Raw genomic sequence first — 14175 nt, 5'->3', positions numbered from 1 at the left:
CAATCTACAATCTACATTCTGCCTATGGCACTGTGATTCTTATTATACTATTTTTTTTAATTCAGATGTTACAAGGATTGCACTCTATTCTATTCTTTCCAGACTTGCTTTAAACTTTACAACAGTGCTTCACATTTTACAACAGAATATGGTATGCCTCGATTGCGTATCCAAAAATTACATGTGCAGTAAGAAAAGTTCCACTTTAATTTTAAAAATTGCACATAGAAGTCATAACCTATGCTAAACACTTAATAATTTCTCTGCCCAATGTGAAGTTTCATGTGAAATTATTTGCAGTGATGGTTTGTCATGCATAGCTTCAGCAGCAGATGAATATGTCTCATAAACGCAATGATGTGGAATTCATTCCTTCATGGCCCAGAGCAGGGCCTATAGGCTCCTGGGGCCAGCTAGTTCCCTAGAGGTAAAGATGAAGTTTACACAGATTCACTGCTCTGATGTCATCATGCTTTCTGCTTGGCACAATATAGTTAACAAACTCCTGAGGATTATGTAAAGTAAGCAAATTGAAATGATGTATCACACCATCTACTGAGGAGAATGGCATGAGGTCTTGCCTGTGAATGATAAAGTATTTAGAATCTGGGCACCCAGGAATTTAAAAAGGGTTTGTTCAGATTGTTAGGTTCATTCTGCTGTGAAAGCCACTAGAGCTTCTGGAGGTCCTCTGTCAGGAACACTAGTTTCCTGAATATGCTGAAAATTTCCTACCTCTGTGCTTTTGATTAGCATTTTTTTTATTTGTTTAAAAATCTATTCTCTCCCTAGTGACAAAGTCTCTTCCTCATTGCTCTGTGACAGTCTTATCTCCAGCAGAAGATTATTGACTTTTGAAGTCAAAGTCTCTTTTTGATCATCTTAGTCTCTCTCAGGTAGGTTTTTTTTAATCATTTTTGTCCTAAGACAATAATTTTTTATTATTTTATTTTTTCTTTACTGAAGGATAATTGGTTTACAGAATATTGCTACTTTCTATCAAACTTCAACATGAATCAGCCATAAGTACACATATATCCCCTCCCTTTTGAACCTCCCTCCATTTCCCTCCCCATCCCACCCCTCTAGGTTGATACAGAGCCCCTGTTTGAGTTTCCTGAGCCATGCAGCAAATTCCCATTGGCTATCTGTTTTAAATATGGTAATGTAAGTTTCCATGTTACTCTTTCTATACATCTCACCCTCTCCTCCCCTCTCCCCATGTCCATAAGTCTGTGCCCTATGTTTGTTTCTCCATTGCTGCCCTGTAAATAAATTCTTCAGTGCCATTTTTCTAGATTCCATATATATGCATTAGAATATGATATTTATCTTTCTCTTTCTGGCTCACTTCACTCTGTATAATAGCTTCTAGGTTCATTCATCTCAGGTAGAGTTTTAACACAGTGTTATGAACACAGGAGTTCAGCAAACATCCAAAATATACAATTAAAGCAATTTTATCACTTTATCCCATTCATTTTCTTACCACATACTTCATGCAATGTGAAGTTCACTATTAAAAGCAATTGTAGGGCTTCCTTGGTGGGCTCGGTGGTAAAGAATCCGCCTGCCAAAGCAAGAGACATAGGTTTGACCCCTGATCTGGGAAGGTCCCACATACCATGGAGCAACTAAGCCCATACACCACAACTACTGAGCCTGTACTCTAGAGCCCTGCAGCTACAACTACTGCGCCCATGTGCCACAACTACTTAAGGCTGATCACGCCAGGCTCTGTCCTGTGCAACAAGAGAAACCACCGCAATGAGAAGCCCTCGAACCACAACTAGAATATTGCCCTCACTCTCTGCAAATAGAGAAAAGCCTCCACAGCAATGAAGGCTCAGCACAGCCAAAAATAAATAAATAATCAAAATTTAAAAATAAAAAAATTGTAACTCCTAAGGAATTGTCAAGGTTTCTTCAAAGTTCAGGACATTTTTTTGAAGCCAAAAAAATACCTAAATGACTACTGGGCTTCTAGAATTTTCTGACTTGAGGTGGGATCCACACTAAACCAGTGTGTACCTGTGGTCCTCACCCAAAGCCAAAGAGTCCATGATGAAGTTTCCCTAGACCCACTCAAAACAGTTTTGAAAATTGCTTCCCTAGGTGCATTCCTTTCCTGTGTGTGTGTGAGCACCTGAAGGCTCAGCACTGTGGAGTTTTTACCTAACTGGATTCACAGAACGCTACACAAAAGTTTAAGGCCAAAATATTTTAATTCCATAGATTCTTATTGACACTCTCTCAAAAGTTAGATTGAGGGAGGTAGAGGGTAGATAGGTGGAAAATAGACCAGACAGAAAGGAAGGGAAAAGGAAGGAATGAAGGGAAGAAAAATAAACAGGTGTGGGGGTTTGCTGGATAACAGGATGTGACTTTGTATATATGAACATGGAAAAGAAAAAGAAAAGAAGTACTTGCCAAGTCATTATTCCCTCATCAAAGACGCTTCCAGAGTTGACCCAGTCCATCTCCTGGGCTGGTTTACTTACTTTCCTTTGTTTTTCTGTGTGGGGAGAGAGCAAATTAGCCAAGATAGTGTTTTAAGGCTTTCTTGCCCCACGTTTTGTGAATAATGACTATATAACAGCTGAGATCATATGTAGCACTGTGCATGCACGTCATGAAGTACTAGCTTGGCCACAGGCCATGTGCAGTACACATGCGAGTCCCGACTGAAGAGTGGAGGCATTCTGCCGCATCACAGCTGTGTTTATTGGGTCAGACACAAGAGGAAAGAATATAGCGCTTCTACTGCTATGGCTGTTGTCTCAGCCAGGAGAGAATACTGTTATAGCTGTTGTCTCAGCCAGGAGAGAATACTGTTATGGCTGTTGTGTCAGCCAGGAGAGGTTGTGTTGTGTTGGGTTATGCTGTGGCTGCTGATATGGCTGCAGTATCAGCCAGGTGAGAATAAATGTGTCTGCAGTTCCTACAGCTTCTCAAGTCTCCTTCCAGCCTCTTAGCTCGTGCCTTGCCTACTCTGGGTTCAGTGAACAGTGTAGACAATGTCAACAGCAAGATAATCGACATCATGAACAGGATCAGCAGTACAATTGGAAAAGTCGACAGGCTGTCCAGCAGGTAGGAGAGCCTGAGTCTCCATTGGATGGGGAAGCCACTGACCACCATATAGCATGTGGTACCTTGTGGCTGTGATCCCCTCAGTGTGGGCTCTGCTGGAAGACTGGGAAGTGGTGGACATTTCACCAGATAGCATTGAAAAGACATTACAGATGGTGAGATCCCATTTGCCAGACAACGTGGCATGGTCTGCCACTGGCCCTGGGAAGAACTGACTCATTGAAAAAAACCCTGATGCTGGGAAAAATTGAAGGCAGAAGGAGAAGGGAATGACAGAAGATAAGAAGGTTGGATGGTATCACTGACTTGATGGACATGAGTTTGAGCAAGGTCCAGGAGTTGGTAATGGACAGGCAAACCTGGCATGCTAAAGTCAATGGGGTCACAAAGAGTTGGACATGACTGGCTGACTGAACTCAGCTTGAAGGGGCCAGGTGCCTGTGCTGGGGAGGGGGGGTTGCAGGTCCTTAATAGAAAATCCTGCAAGGATGAAGTTGCCCCTGTGGAGGTTTCCCTGAAGTTTCACAGGGAAAAATGGTGGACTGGACTTGGCCAAGGAAGATAAAGGCACTTCACATACAATGCATGTCTCCTCTATCCTCTTGAGGGCAAAGACTGCAACTTGACTTCCAGGTGATAGAGTGTCTCACAAGACACAATGAAAATCTCATGCACTGCAATTAAGACCCAATGTAGTCAAATAAATAATTTTTTTAATGGGTATGTGAATAAAGGAAATGTGGAATACATACATACACACGTGGTAGAATATTATTAAGTTATGAAAAATGGAAGTTTTCCATTTTTGACAACATCAGTGGAATTTGAGGGCATTATGCTAGGTGAAGTAAATCAAACAGAGATTGATATGAGATCTCACTTCTATGTGGAATCTAAACAACAACAACAAAACCAAGTTCATAGCTACAGAGAGCAGATTGGTGAATGCCAGAGGTAGGGAGTGGAGGTGGGCAAAAGGAGTGAAGGACATCAACAGGTACAAACTTTTATATCTAGTTATAAAGTAAATAATTATGGAGATACAATGTACAACATGATGACAGCAGTCAATAACACAGCATGGCATATTTGAAAGCTGCTAAGATAGTTAAATCTTAAAAGTTCTCTTCTTAAGAATAAACAAAGTAACTACATAGGGAGACAGATGTTAACTAGAATTTTGGTAATCATTTTGCAATATATACAAATATTGAATCACTGTGTTATAGACCTGAAACTAACATGTTAAATATAATAATTAAATGAACAAAAAAAGGTGTTAGTTCATTAACTATCTTTAACTAATCCAACCAATTTAGCAATTGACTTTTGTGTACTTTGATTCAATGAGTAATTGAATTTATTAGTTAACTCAGTCAAATGTTCAAAATGGTTTCCACATAAAACTATGGTCACAAAATTGGATAATCTAATTTTAAAACGAGGATTTGAGAAAAGCAAATCAAAAGAATTCGTATTAATAGAATTTGTGGTGATATACTGAAAGGTTGTTGCTGAACCACAAAAGATGCCAGGATTCTTGGCCTCCGGAAGAGAAGAATTCAATCCGGGGCCAGAGACGAGGCTTGATCGCTCAGAGCTTTTGTGCAATAAAGTTTTATTAAAGTATAAAAGACATAGAGAAAGCTTTTGACATAAACATCAGAAGGGGGTAGAAAGAGTACTCCGCTTGCTAGTGTTAGCAATGGAGTTGTATACCTTTTAATTACTTATTACAGTGAATCAAAAGAATGTCTGGAGGTTGTAAAGACCTCACTAGACCCACTCCCGTAATTTACATTTTAAGATAACAGAATTAGCCAGAAGGTTTTTCCAGAGACTGTCCTCAAGCAGGATACATTATTATCATATAATCCTAATGTAGAGAGAAAAAAACAAACAAACAAACAAACAAAAACTCATTTGTCCTTTCTTCCTCCTTGAGAATTCCAGACTCCTCTCTCCTTGGGAACCCCTGGACTTCTTATCAATCTGCCCAGGAATTGACTCTGTCAATACTACACATATAGTGACATCATGCTAACAATCAAATTGTATTTCAAATTCTGGCCAATTAAGGATTTCTAGACACAATTCCAACAAAAGCAATGAACAGAAGCCTTGCTTTTCACTAGGTTTTGCCCACTTAAGCGTCAGAACTTAAGCGTCAGGGAATAATTATCTAAATTAAGTCTATTTTCTTTATTGAACTAGGTGGTCAGTAGGCTTGGTTTTGCTATGTGTTGGGGATGTAACTGTTGTTTTAGCATCTACTTTTGTTGCAAGATTTAAGTTCAAGGGTCAGTGTTACTCACCAGGTGAATATCACAGAAGATGGACTATGCATAGACTGTGAGGCAAGAGACCCTGAAGGGGTGGAGTGTGGGGAGAGAGCAAATTAGCTAAGGGGGCAGGTTCAGGCTCTCTTGCGCCATGTTTTGTAAATAATGACTATGTAACAGCTGAGATCATTTGTAGTACTGCTCATATGTGTCACCAGGTACTGGCTTGGTCACGCGTCATGTGTAGTACATATATGTGAGCTCCACCTGAAGAGTCGAGGCATTACTGCTGCATCAAGACTGTGTCCACTGGGCCAGACACCAAGGGGGAGATTATAGTGTTTCTACTGCTATGGCGAAAATGGATGCTTTTGAACTATGGTTTTGGAGAAGACTCTTGAGAGTCCATTGGACTGCAAGGAGATCCAACCAGTCCATCCTAAAGGAGATCAGTCCTGGGTGTTCATTGGAAGGACTGATGCTGTAGCTGAAACTCCAATACTTTGGCCACCTCATGCGAAGAGTTGACTCGTTGGAAAAGACCCTGATGCTGGGAGGGATTGGGGGCAGGAGGAGAAGGGGATGACAGAGGATGAGATGGCTGGATGGCATCACTGACTCGACGGGCATGAGTTTGAATAAACTCCTGGAGTTTGTGATGGACAGGGAGGCCTGGCGTGTTGTGCTTTATAGGATCGCAGACTTAGACATGACTGAGCGACTGAACTGAACTGAACTCAACTGAACTACTATGACTGCTGCATCAGCTAGGAGAGGCTGCAGCCTGTCCCTTTCCCCTTCCCACTCCCTTGGACACAAAAGCCTTCTCAGCAGAGGCTGGTGGTGGTTTCTGTTCCAAGTTCATCTCCTGTAAAACAAAACCTTAGGGGCCCAAAGAATGAACTCAGAACAGCAGCACAAGAATGAGCTCCCAGCACCAGTGCTGGGCTCTCCCTGCCCAGTACACAGGTCAGCTTAGTCACAACACATACACTGGATCCAAATGGCTTAGCACAGCACCTATGCAATGGAGCCCAAGTTTTTGTTGTTGTAGTAGTTTTGTTTTTTAATCACTCAAAAAATGAAAAAAAGCTTAAGTTAAGGTCAAATTCTTTAGTAAAAAGAGATGTACGTGCTTAAACCCAAATCCCGGACACATTCCAGCCTCCCAGAGACCACAAGTATGTCAAACATGCATTGCATGTCCTTTCCACTTGTTGTGTGTGTACAGAACTACCTTGGGCACTGTAGACCATTATCTCTAGTCCCCATGGTACTCAAAAGACAGCTTTTCCAAGTTTGATGTCTTCCTTCTCTCATCTAAAACATCGTCTTATTGGACTACACTTAAGAGCTATAGGTAGGAAAACATTTCTACTTGTAGATGTCATCAGGATTTAATATGATAATATACAATAGTTATTACCTAAACCTCTAGATTTCTCAGATTCTTTTAATTAGGAAAAAACTCAATTTTGTGTTCTCTTCATGTAGCCAAGTTCTATTTTATATTTCTTATTCTACCTACAGAATACAATATGGTTCTATATAGCCACAGTTTCTTCACAAACTGCTTTAATTGATGATATACTGGGGACATTCTTATTGTATTTCTTTAAAATGTATATGTATATTTCATCGAATTGCAATTGCTCATTTCTGCAACTTTGTATGGGTTGAGGACATGAAGACACGAGGATAATTCTGTCTGTAGGATTTCGCAGATGTATAATAATTGATATTTACTATTATTTTATCTGACTGTAAAGGTAGGAAACCAATAACTGTGCTCTAATATTCTTGTCAAGTGTGTTTGGGTTTCAGGTGGTTACAGTGGAGGATTTAAAGGTTGAACATGCCTTGTTTTTCATTTCCTGACCAACTATCACTTCATCGTTTGACTTTAATCAGTTCTGCTCTTCCCTCCTCTCTGACAGAGCCCCCAAAGCTCTAGGCCCTGGCAGTGTGGAGACAGCCGGTCCGCACCTCCTCTCCTGTGAAGCCTGGGGCTTAGCTCAGTGGGAAGGCCCTAGCGGAGCTGACCCCAGGAAGGCCCGCGGGCATGTCTGACACACTCCCGCAGCCTGCTCCTTCATGGGGCAGAACCACTTGAAGCCGGGAATGTCACTGCAAGGCTGTGCAAGGGCAGGGGGCATGCTGTGCTCTGCCTCTGGCATTTCGGGCCTCTGAGCAGAACTGGTGTTCTCCTGCTGGGATACCTCCCCGATGCCGTCCAAAGGCCGCTTGCAAACACGCGCCGGCTGGCTGCCGCTTCTTCCCTGGAGGAGGCACGCTTTCCCCACATCCAGCGCACTCTGCTTCCAGGCCCCGGAGAAAAGCGCTTCCGGGTGGTCTTCTCTCAGGGCTCTTTCCCCTCGGCCTGGGGACCAGCTAGAGGGCCCACACACTCAGGCAAAGGCAGAACCACACGCACACGTCTGTTCCTGCTCCCTGCACCTTCCGAGAGCTCTGCTGAGCCTAAGTCTGTCAGGCAGCTCCTCGGCTCCCCCAGCAGCACAGCCTTGGGTGAAAGGGCAGGCCCGACCTAGGGACACGGTGGGCCTCTTTCTCCCCAGGTTGCGCTGGGGCTGCTGGGCGAGCAAGGGCTTGAACATGCATCCACTTTGTGCCATAAGCCTGCATATCTGAGGCTATTGATATTTCTCCCAGCAACCTTGATTCCAGCTTGTGCTTCATCCAGCCCAGTGTTTCTCATGATGTACCTGCATATAAATTAAATAAGAAGGGTGACAATATCCAGCCTCGAGGTACTCCTTTTCCTATTTGAAACCAGTCTGCTGTTCCATGTCCAATTCTAACTGGTTCTTCCTGACCTGCATACAGATTTCTCAAGAGGCAGGTCAAGTGGTCTGGTATTCCCATCTCTTCCAGAATTTTCCACAGTTTATTGTGATCCACGCAGTCAAAGGCTTTGGCATAGTCAATAAAGCAGAAATAAATGTTTTTCTGGAACTCTCTTGCTTTTTTGATGATCCAGCGGATGTTGGCAATTTGATCTCTGGTTCCTCTGCCTTTTCTAAAACCATCTTGAACATCTGGAAGTTCACAGTTTACATACTGTTGAAGCCTGGCTTGGAAAATTTTGAGCATTACTTTACTAGGGTGTGGGATGAGTACAATTGTGTGGTAATCTGAGCATTCTTCGACATTGTGGGAATGGAATGAAATCCAGTCTTTTCCAGTCCTGGGGCCACTGCTGAGTTGTCCAAATTTACTGGTGTATTGACTGCAGCACTTTCACAGTATCTTGTTTTAGGAGTTGAAATAGCTCAGCTGGATTTCCATCACCTCCACTAACTTTGCTCATAGTGATGCTTCCCAAGGCCCACTTGACTTCACATTCCAGGATGTCTGGCTTTAGTTGAGTGATCACACCATCATGATTAATGAAATTCAATGAAACTATGAGCCATGCTGTGTACATCCGTCCAAGATGGACTGATCATGGTGGAGACCTCTGACAAAATGTGGTCCACTGGAAAAGGAATGGCAAACCACTTTAGTATTCTTGCCTTGAGAACCCCATGAACAGTTTGAAAAGGCAAAAAGACAGGACACTGAAAGATGAACTCCCCATGTCAGTAGGTGCCCAATATGCAACTGGAGATCAGTGGGAAAAAAAACTCCAGATAGAATGAAGAGATGAAGCCAAAGCAAAAATAACACGCAGTTGTGGATGTGACTGGTGATGGAAGCAAGGTCCAATGCTGTAAAGAGCAATTAGTATTGCATACAAACCTGGAATGTAAAGTCCATCAATCAAGGCAAATTGGAAATGGTCAACAGGAGATGGCAAGAGTGAACATCAACATTTTAGGAATCAGTGAAATAAAGTGGACTGGAATGGGTGAATTTAACTGAGATGAGAATTATATCTACTACTGTGGGCAAGAATCCTTAGAAGAAATGGAGTAGCCATCATAGTCAGCAAGAGCCCGAAATGCAGTACTTGGATACAAAGGCTAGTAGAGTTTTGCCAAGAGAACGCACTAGTCATAGTAAACACCCTCTTCCAACAACACAAGAAAATACTCTACACATTGTCATCACCAGGTGGTCAGCACCAAAATCAGACTGATTATATTCTTTGCAGCCAAAGATGTAGAAGCTCTATAGAGTCAGCAAAAACAAGACTGGGAGCTGACTGTGGCTCAGATCATGAACTTCTTATTGCCAAATTCAGACTTACATTGGAGAAAGTAGGGAAAACCACTAGACCATTCAGCTATGACCTAAATCAAATCCTTAATGATTATACAATGAAAGTGAGAAATAGATTTAAGGGACTAGATCTGATAGACAGAGTGCCTGATGAACTATGAATGGAGGTTCATGACATTGTACAGGAGACAGGGAGCAAGACCATGCCCAAAAAAAGAAATGAAAAAAGGCAAAATGGTTGTCTGTGGAGGCCTTACAAATAGCTGTGAAAAGAAGAGCAGCAAAAAGCAAAGGAGAAAAGGAAAGATATTCCCATTTGAATGCAGAGTTCCAAAGAATAGCAAGGAAACATAAGAAAGCCTTCCTCTGTGATCAGTACAAAGAATTAGAGGAACACAATAGGATGGAAAGACCAGAGATCTCTTCAAGAAAATTAGAGATACCGAGGGAACATTTCATGCAATAATGGGCTTGATAAAGGACAGGAATGGTGTGTACCTAACAGAAGCAGAAGGTCTTAAGAAGAGGTGGCAAGAATGCTAAACCCTTCACTCACCCTTTTATTTATCTTGGACCATGAGGAAAACTGACAGTTATCTGATTGTTGAGTGACATCTACTGAACCGTGTTTCTTACTTGGGTGGGAGGGTAACCCAGTCAATCTCTGCAAAAACTGAGCAATTATTTTCTTTGTTATTTTCTTTCCCCAAGTATCTGTGAGGCGAAAGTCCAGGATACATGTGTTTGACCTAAAACTCAGTTTTAATTTCAGATGTATTCCTCAAATGAATAACTTAGGAAGGGTAGAGAGTGAGTGTGCTGGTATAAACAAGATAGAGCAGGAATCTAGTTTGGCCACAGATCAAAGCCTTTTCCTTTAAGCAGCTTAACAATAATGCAGCTCAATCACTTCCAAACTTTGGAAGTAGACAAATATATGTTATTTATCAAAGTACTATAACCTCAATACTGCTCATGCCTGAGAAAGTTGCTCATAAACGTCCATCTGTTTGTGACCCAATGGACCATACAGTCCATGGAATTCTCTACACCAGAATACTGGAGTGGGTAGCCTTTCCCTTCTTCAGGGGATCTTCCCAGGAGAAGATCGAATTCCAGGGCTCAAACCCAGGTCTCCCACACTGCAGGCAGATTCTTTACCAACTGAGCCACAAGAGAAGCCCTGATCATGTATAAAAACATCTATTAATATATGGTAGACTAAAAGGAAAATCTTGAAGCAAATTGTAACTAATTTTCTGATATTTGGTGGGAGATTCTGTTCAAAATTTGAGAAACTAAATTTTATTATGCCCAAGAATTTTTTAAAAATACTAATTCATTTTCTATGAGTGTTACTCATAAAAATCAAATATTTATAAAGCAAGAAGTTACTTTAAAATTTATAGAAAAAAATTTTATTTACAGGTAAGTGAAATGAAAGTATAAAAATAATAATATATTACATGGAAAAAGAAATCTTTTGTTCTAGAATTCAGATTAATGCATTTCAATGGTTTCTTTCAATTGCCTTTAAAAACAAGTGCAAATTTGATGTATGCAGCAGCGTAACAAATACCAATACTCTGTGACAATCTGGAGAGGTAGGCTAGGAAGGGAGATGGGAGACGGGTTCAGGATCGAGGGAACACTTGTATATGTATGGCCAATTCTTACTGTATGGCAAAAGCCATCACAATATTGTAAAGTAATTATCCTCCAATTAAAATAAGTAAATACATTTTTTTAAATGCCTTTAGTTCCAAACAAATAGCATGGAAGAGATACTCAATTTGTATAAGCATTGCTGTCTTATTCAGCTTTAGTCTCTGTAACAAAATACCAAAGATCATGTGTCTTAAGCAAGAGATGTTTATTTCTTTCAGTTCTGGAGACTAGAAAGTCCAAGGTCAAGATGCTGGCAGACTGCGTTCAAGGTGAGCCTTCTCCTCCTCCTGGCTATACAGCAGACTCTCTGTGGGCCTCTCCTTCATGATGGGTGCTGAGAGAGGGGGAGATTTGTAAGGACACTCATCCCTTCGCAGGTGTTCCACCCTGACGATTCATCTAAACCTAATTGCCTTTCCAGGGCCTCACCTCCTAACAGTATCATGTTGGGGATTGAGAGTTTGAACATATGGATTTGGGTGGGACAGAAATATTCAGGTCATAACAATAACCACTTCCAATTTAGATTATATATGTATTCATAGGTCCACACACATATGCATGCATATGTATGTATATGTGTATTCATAAGTATATCCCTATATCCACACACATATATATGCATATATATGTACATACATGTATGTATATATACATATATGTACGCACAAGGACTCCTTTCAATTGTCTTTTGTGTTGATGTGTTGTGACTAAGATTCTTATGGACAGTAGAGAAAAAAAAATTGAAACTGCCATGAGTAGAGATATGGCCGATAAGAGTATAATATGGTAAGTGTCTATTTTCTAATTCTTCTCCTTATTTTCTCTTTACACCCAGACTTCAGGAATGACCACTGAAATAGATATTTTCATTCTGGCTTTCAGGCATCACACTTAAATTGTTCAATAAACTGAGTTGTATATGAACACTGCATTGGAATCATATTCTAAAAGTGCTCTGTTGTTTCTATTTTATTAGCCCTCATGCAGCAGCACAATGGAATAAACCAGTGTGCTGGTTTACATCCCCAGTGTGCTCTGAAATAGAGGTTCTTTCTGCAGTTATTAAATCTTTCAAGCCAGATAGTCATTTTATTGCAGTTCTGCTGTCAGTTTCAAGGTCTAAATTACTTGCAAAACTTGAATTGCTGGTATTCAAATTTCAATAGACACTCACAACTCTTTTTCAACTTGCAAATATGCCTGATAATATATTTGTTGTTCATGTTTTAAATTATAAATTATATTTTACCTTCAGAAAGGTCGACTCCCTAGGTACATTGATTCAAGTGCAGCATTTTTTTTTTTTTTTTAAGTATCACTAATGCATTTTAAGAAGGAAATGGCAACCCACTCCAGTACTCTTGCCTGGAAAATTCCATGGATGGAGGAGCCTGGTAGTCTACAGTCCATGGGGTCTCAAAGAGTTGGACATGACTGAGTGACATCAATCTCAATGTCAATGCATTTCCAACTTTAAATTAATTATTCAGGACTAATGCATATAGATGCAAAATGAAATAGAAGTGATGTGATCCATTCAACGTTTTGACCAAACTAATTCCTTCACTTGTCAGTCAAATAGCAATGGTAATCAAAATGTTCCTTGAGTTAGTCAGACTTATCAGCCTCCAGCTACTAAGTAACCCAGACTCATTTGCACATTATGCTTAAATGGAATGTATCATTCAGTTCCTCAATAAGACAGCAGAGTATGGTTTCTCATATTGGGAAGGTGGCCAAACTAATCTTACTCTTTGGCACTCAAATTGCCCTCTTTAGAAACAGTTAAAAATATTTAATCAATTTAATTTCTATCTAATTGAGAGGCATAATTTTTGCTATATAAATAGTGTTTTATAAATGTTCTAGTTAATTGTGCAGTTTTTTGTGCCTCAATTTGGGGCTTCCCTGTGGCTCAGCTGATAAAGAATCCACCTGCAATTCAGGACACCTGAGTTGGATCCCTGGTTTGGGAAGATCCCCTGGAGAAGGGACTGGGGCTATCCACTCCAGCATGAATAGTTTTTTTTTTAATAAATGCTCTGGTTAACTGTGCAGTTTTCAGTGCTTCAGTGTATTTAACATAAATATGTTTAAATGAAACAATGGGTTTTTCAAGTCGCACTTAGAAGCAATGTGATTTTTGTATTATTATTTTAAATATTTAGTAAGTAAATAGCATACACAATATTACATTGTTCCTAAGAAAAGAACAATGCCGCCACTGCTGCTAAGTAGCTTCAGTCGTGTCCGACTCTGTGCAACCCCATAGACGGCAGCCCACCAGGTTCCCCCGTCCCTGGGATTCTCCAGGCAAGAACATTGGAGTGGGCTGCCATTTCCTTCTCCAATGCATGAAAGTGAAAAGTGAAAATTAAGTCACGCAGTCATGTCCGACTCTTAGCGACCCCATGGACTGCAGCCTACCAGGCTCCACCGTCCATTCAATTTTCCAGGCAAGAGTACTGGAGTGGGGTGCCATTGCCTTCTCCGAAGAGAGGACTAGGTAAGATTATCTCTTTTGTTCCACTCCCTCCTTTCTGAATTCTGTAAATGTCAAGAAGCTGAGGCTAGTTGAGAGGCAGGATAGTGATTAAACTGAGTGGTATCGGGGTGGGGGATGCTCTGCTATCTTTGTTCAAATTTTTAAATAATCTTCTAGTATCAACAAAATTTTTAAATGAAAATGGGAACTATGAAATCATTTTAAAAGATTAAATAAAAACATTCTCACCTATTTAAGCTATTCTTGCTGAATCATAAGGTGAATCATCTAAAATCTCTGTTCTTTTTTTCTAATATCCAGCATTGTGGTGTTTAGATGCATCACTTCTGAATTGCCCATTTCTTTCCATCACAGACCACATATCTTGATGGGGAGCTCATTATTATGAGTATTACAGGGCTATAAACTTGATATTTATGCCTAGCCATTTAGAAGTTACTG

At 40.6% G+C, this 14175-nt stretch overlaps 1 long non-coding RNA gene across 1 annotated transcript; it reads left to right on the top strand.

Moving 5' to 3' along the window:
• The first annotated feature begins 2857 nt into the window (after positions 1-2857).
• Positions 2858-12152, top strand: LOC110151654 (uncharacterized). Its single transcript, XR_011484045.1, has 3 exons — positions 2858-3093; positions 11444-11494; positions 12064-12152. It is a non-coding gene; the product is annotated as an uncharacterized lncRNA (long non-coding RNA).
• The last annotated feature ends 2023 nt before the right edge of the window (positions 12153-14175 follow it).

The sequence above is a fragment of the Odocoileus virginianus genome, chromosome 27, assembly GCF_023699985.2.
Source record: "Odocoileus virginianus isolate 20LAN1187 ecotype Illinois chromosome 27, Ovbor_1.2, whole genome shotgun sequence".
NCBI lineage: Eukaryota > Metazoa > Chordata > Mammalia > Artiodactyla > Cervidae > Odocoileus > Odocoileus virginianus.
This window is presented reverse-complemented; position numbering and strand designations above follow the sequence as displayed.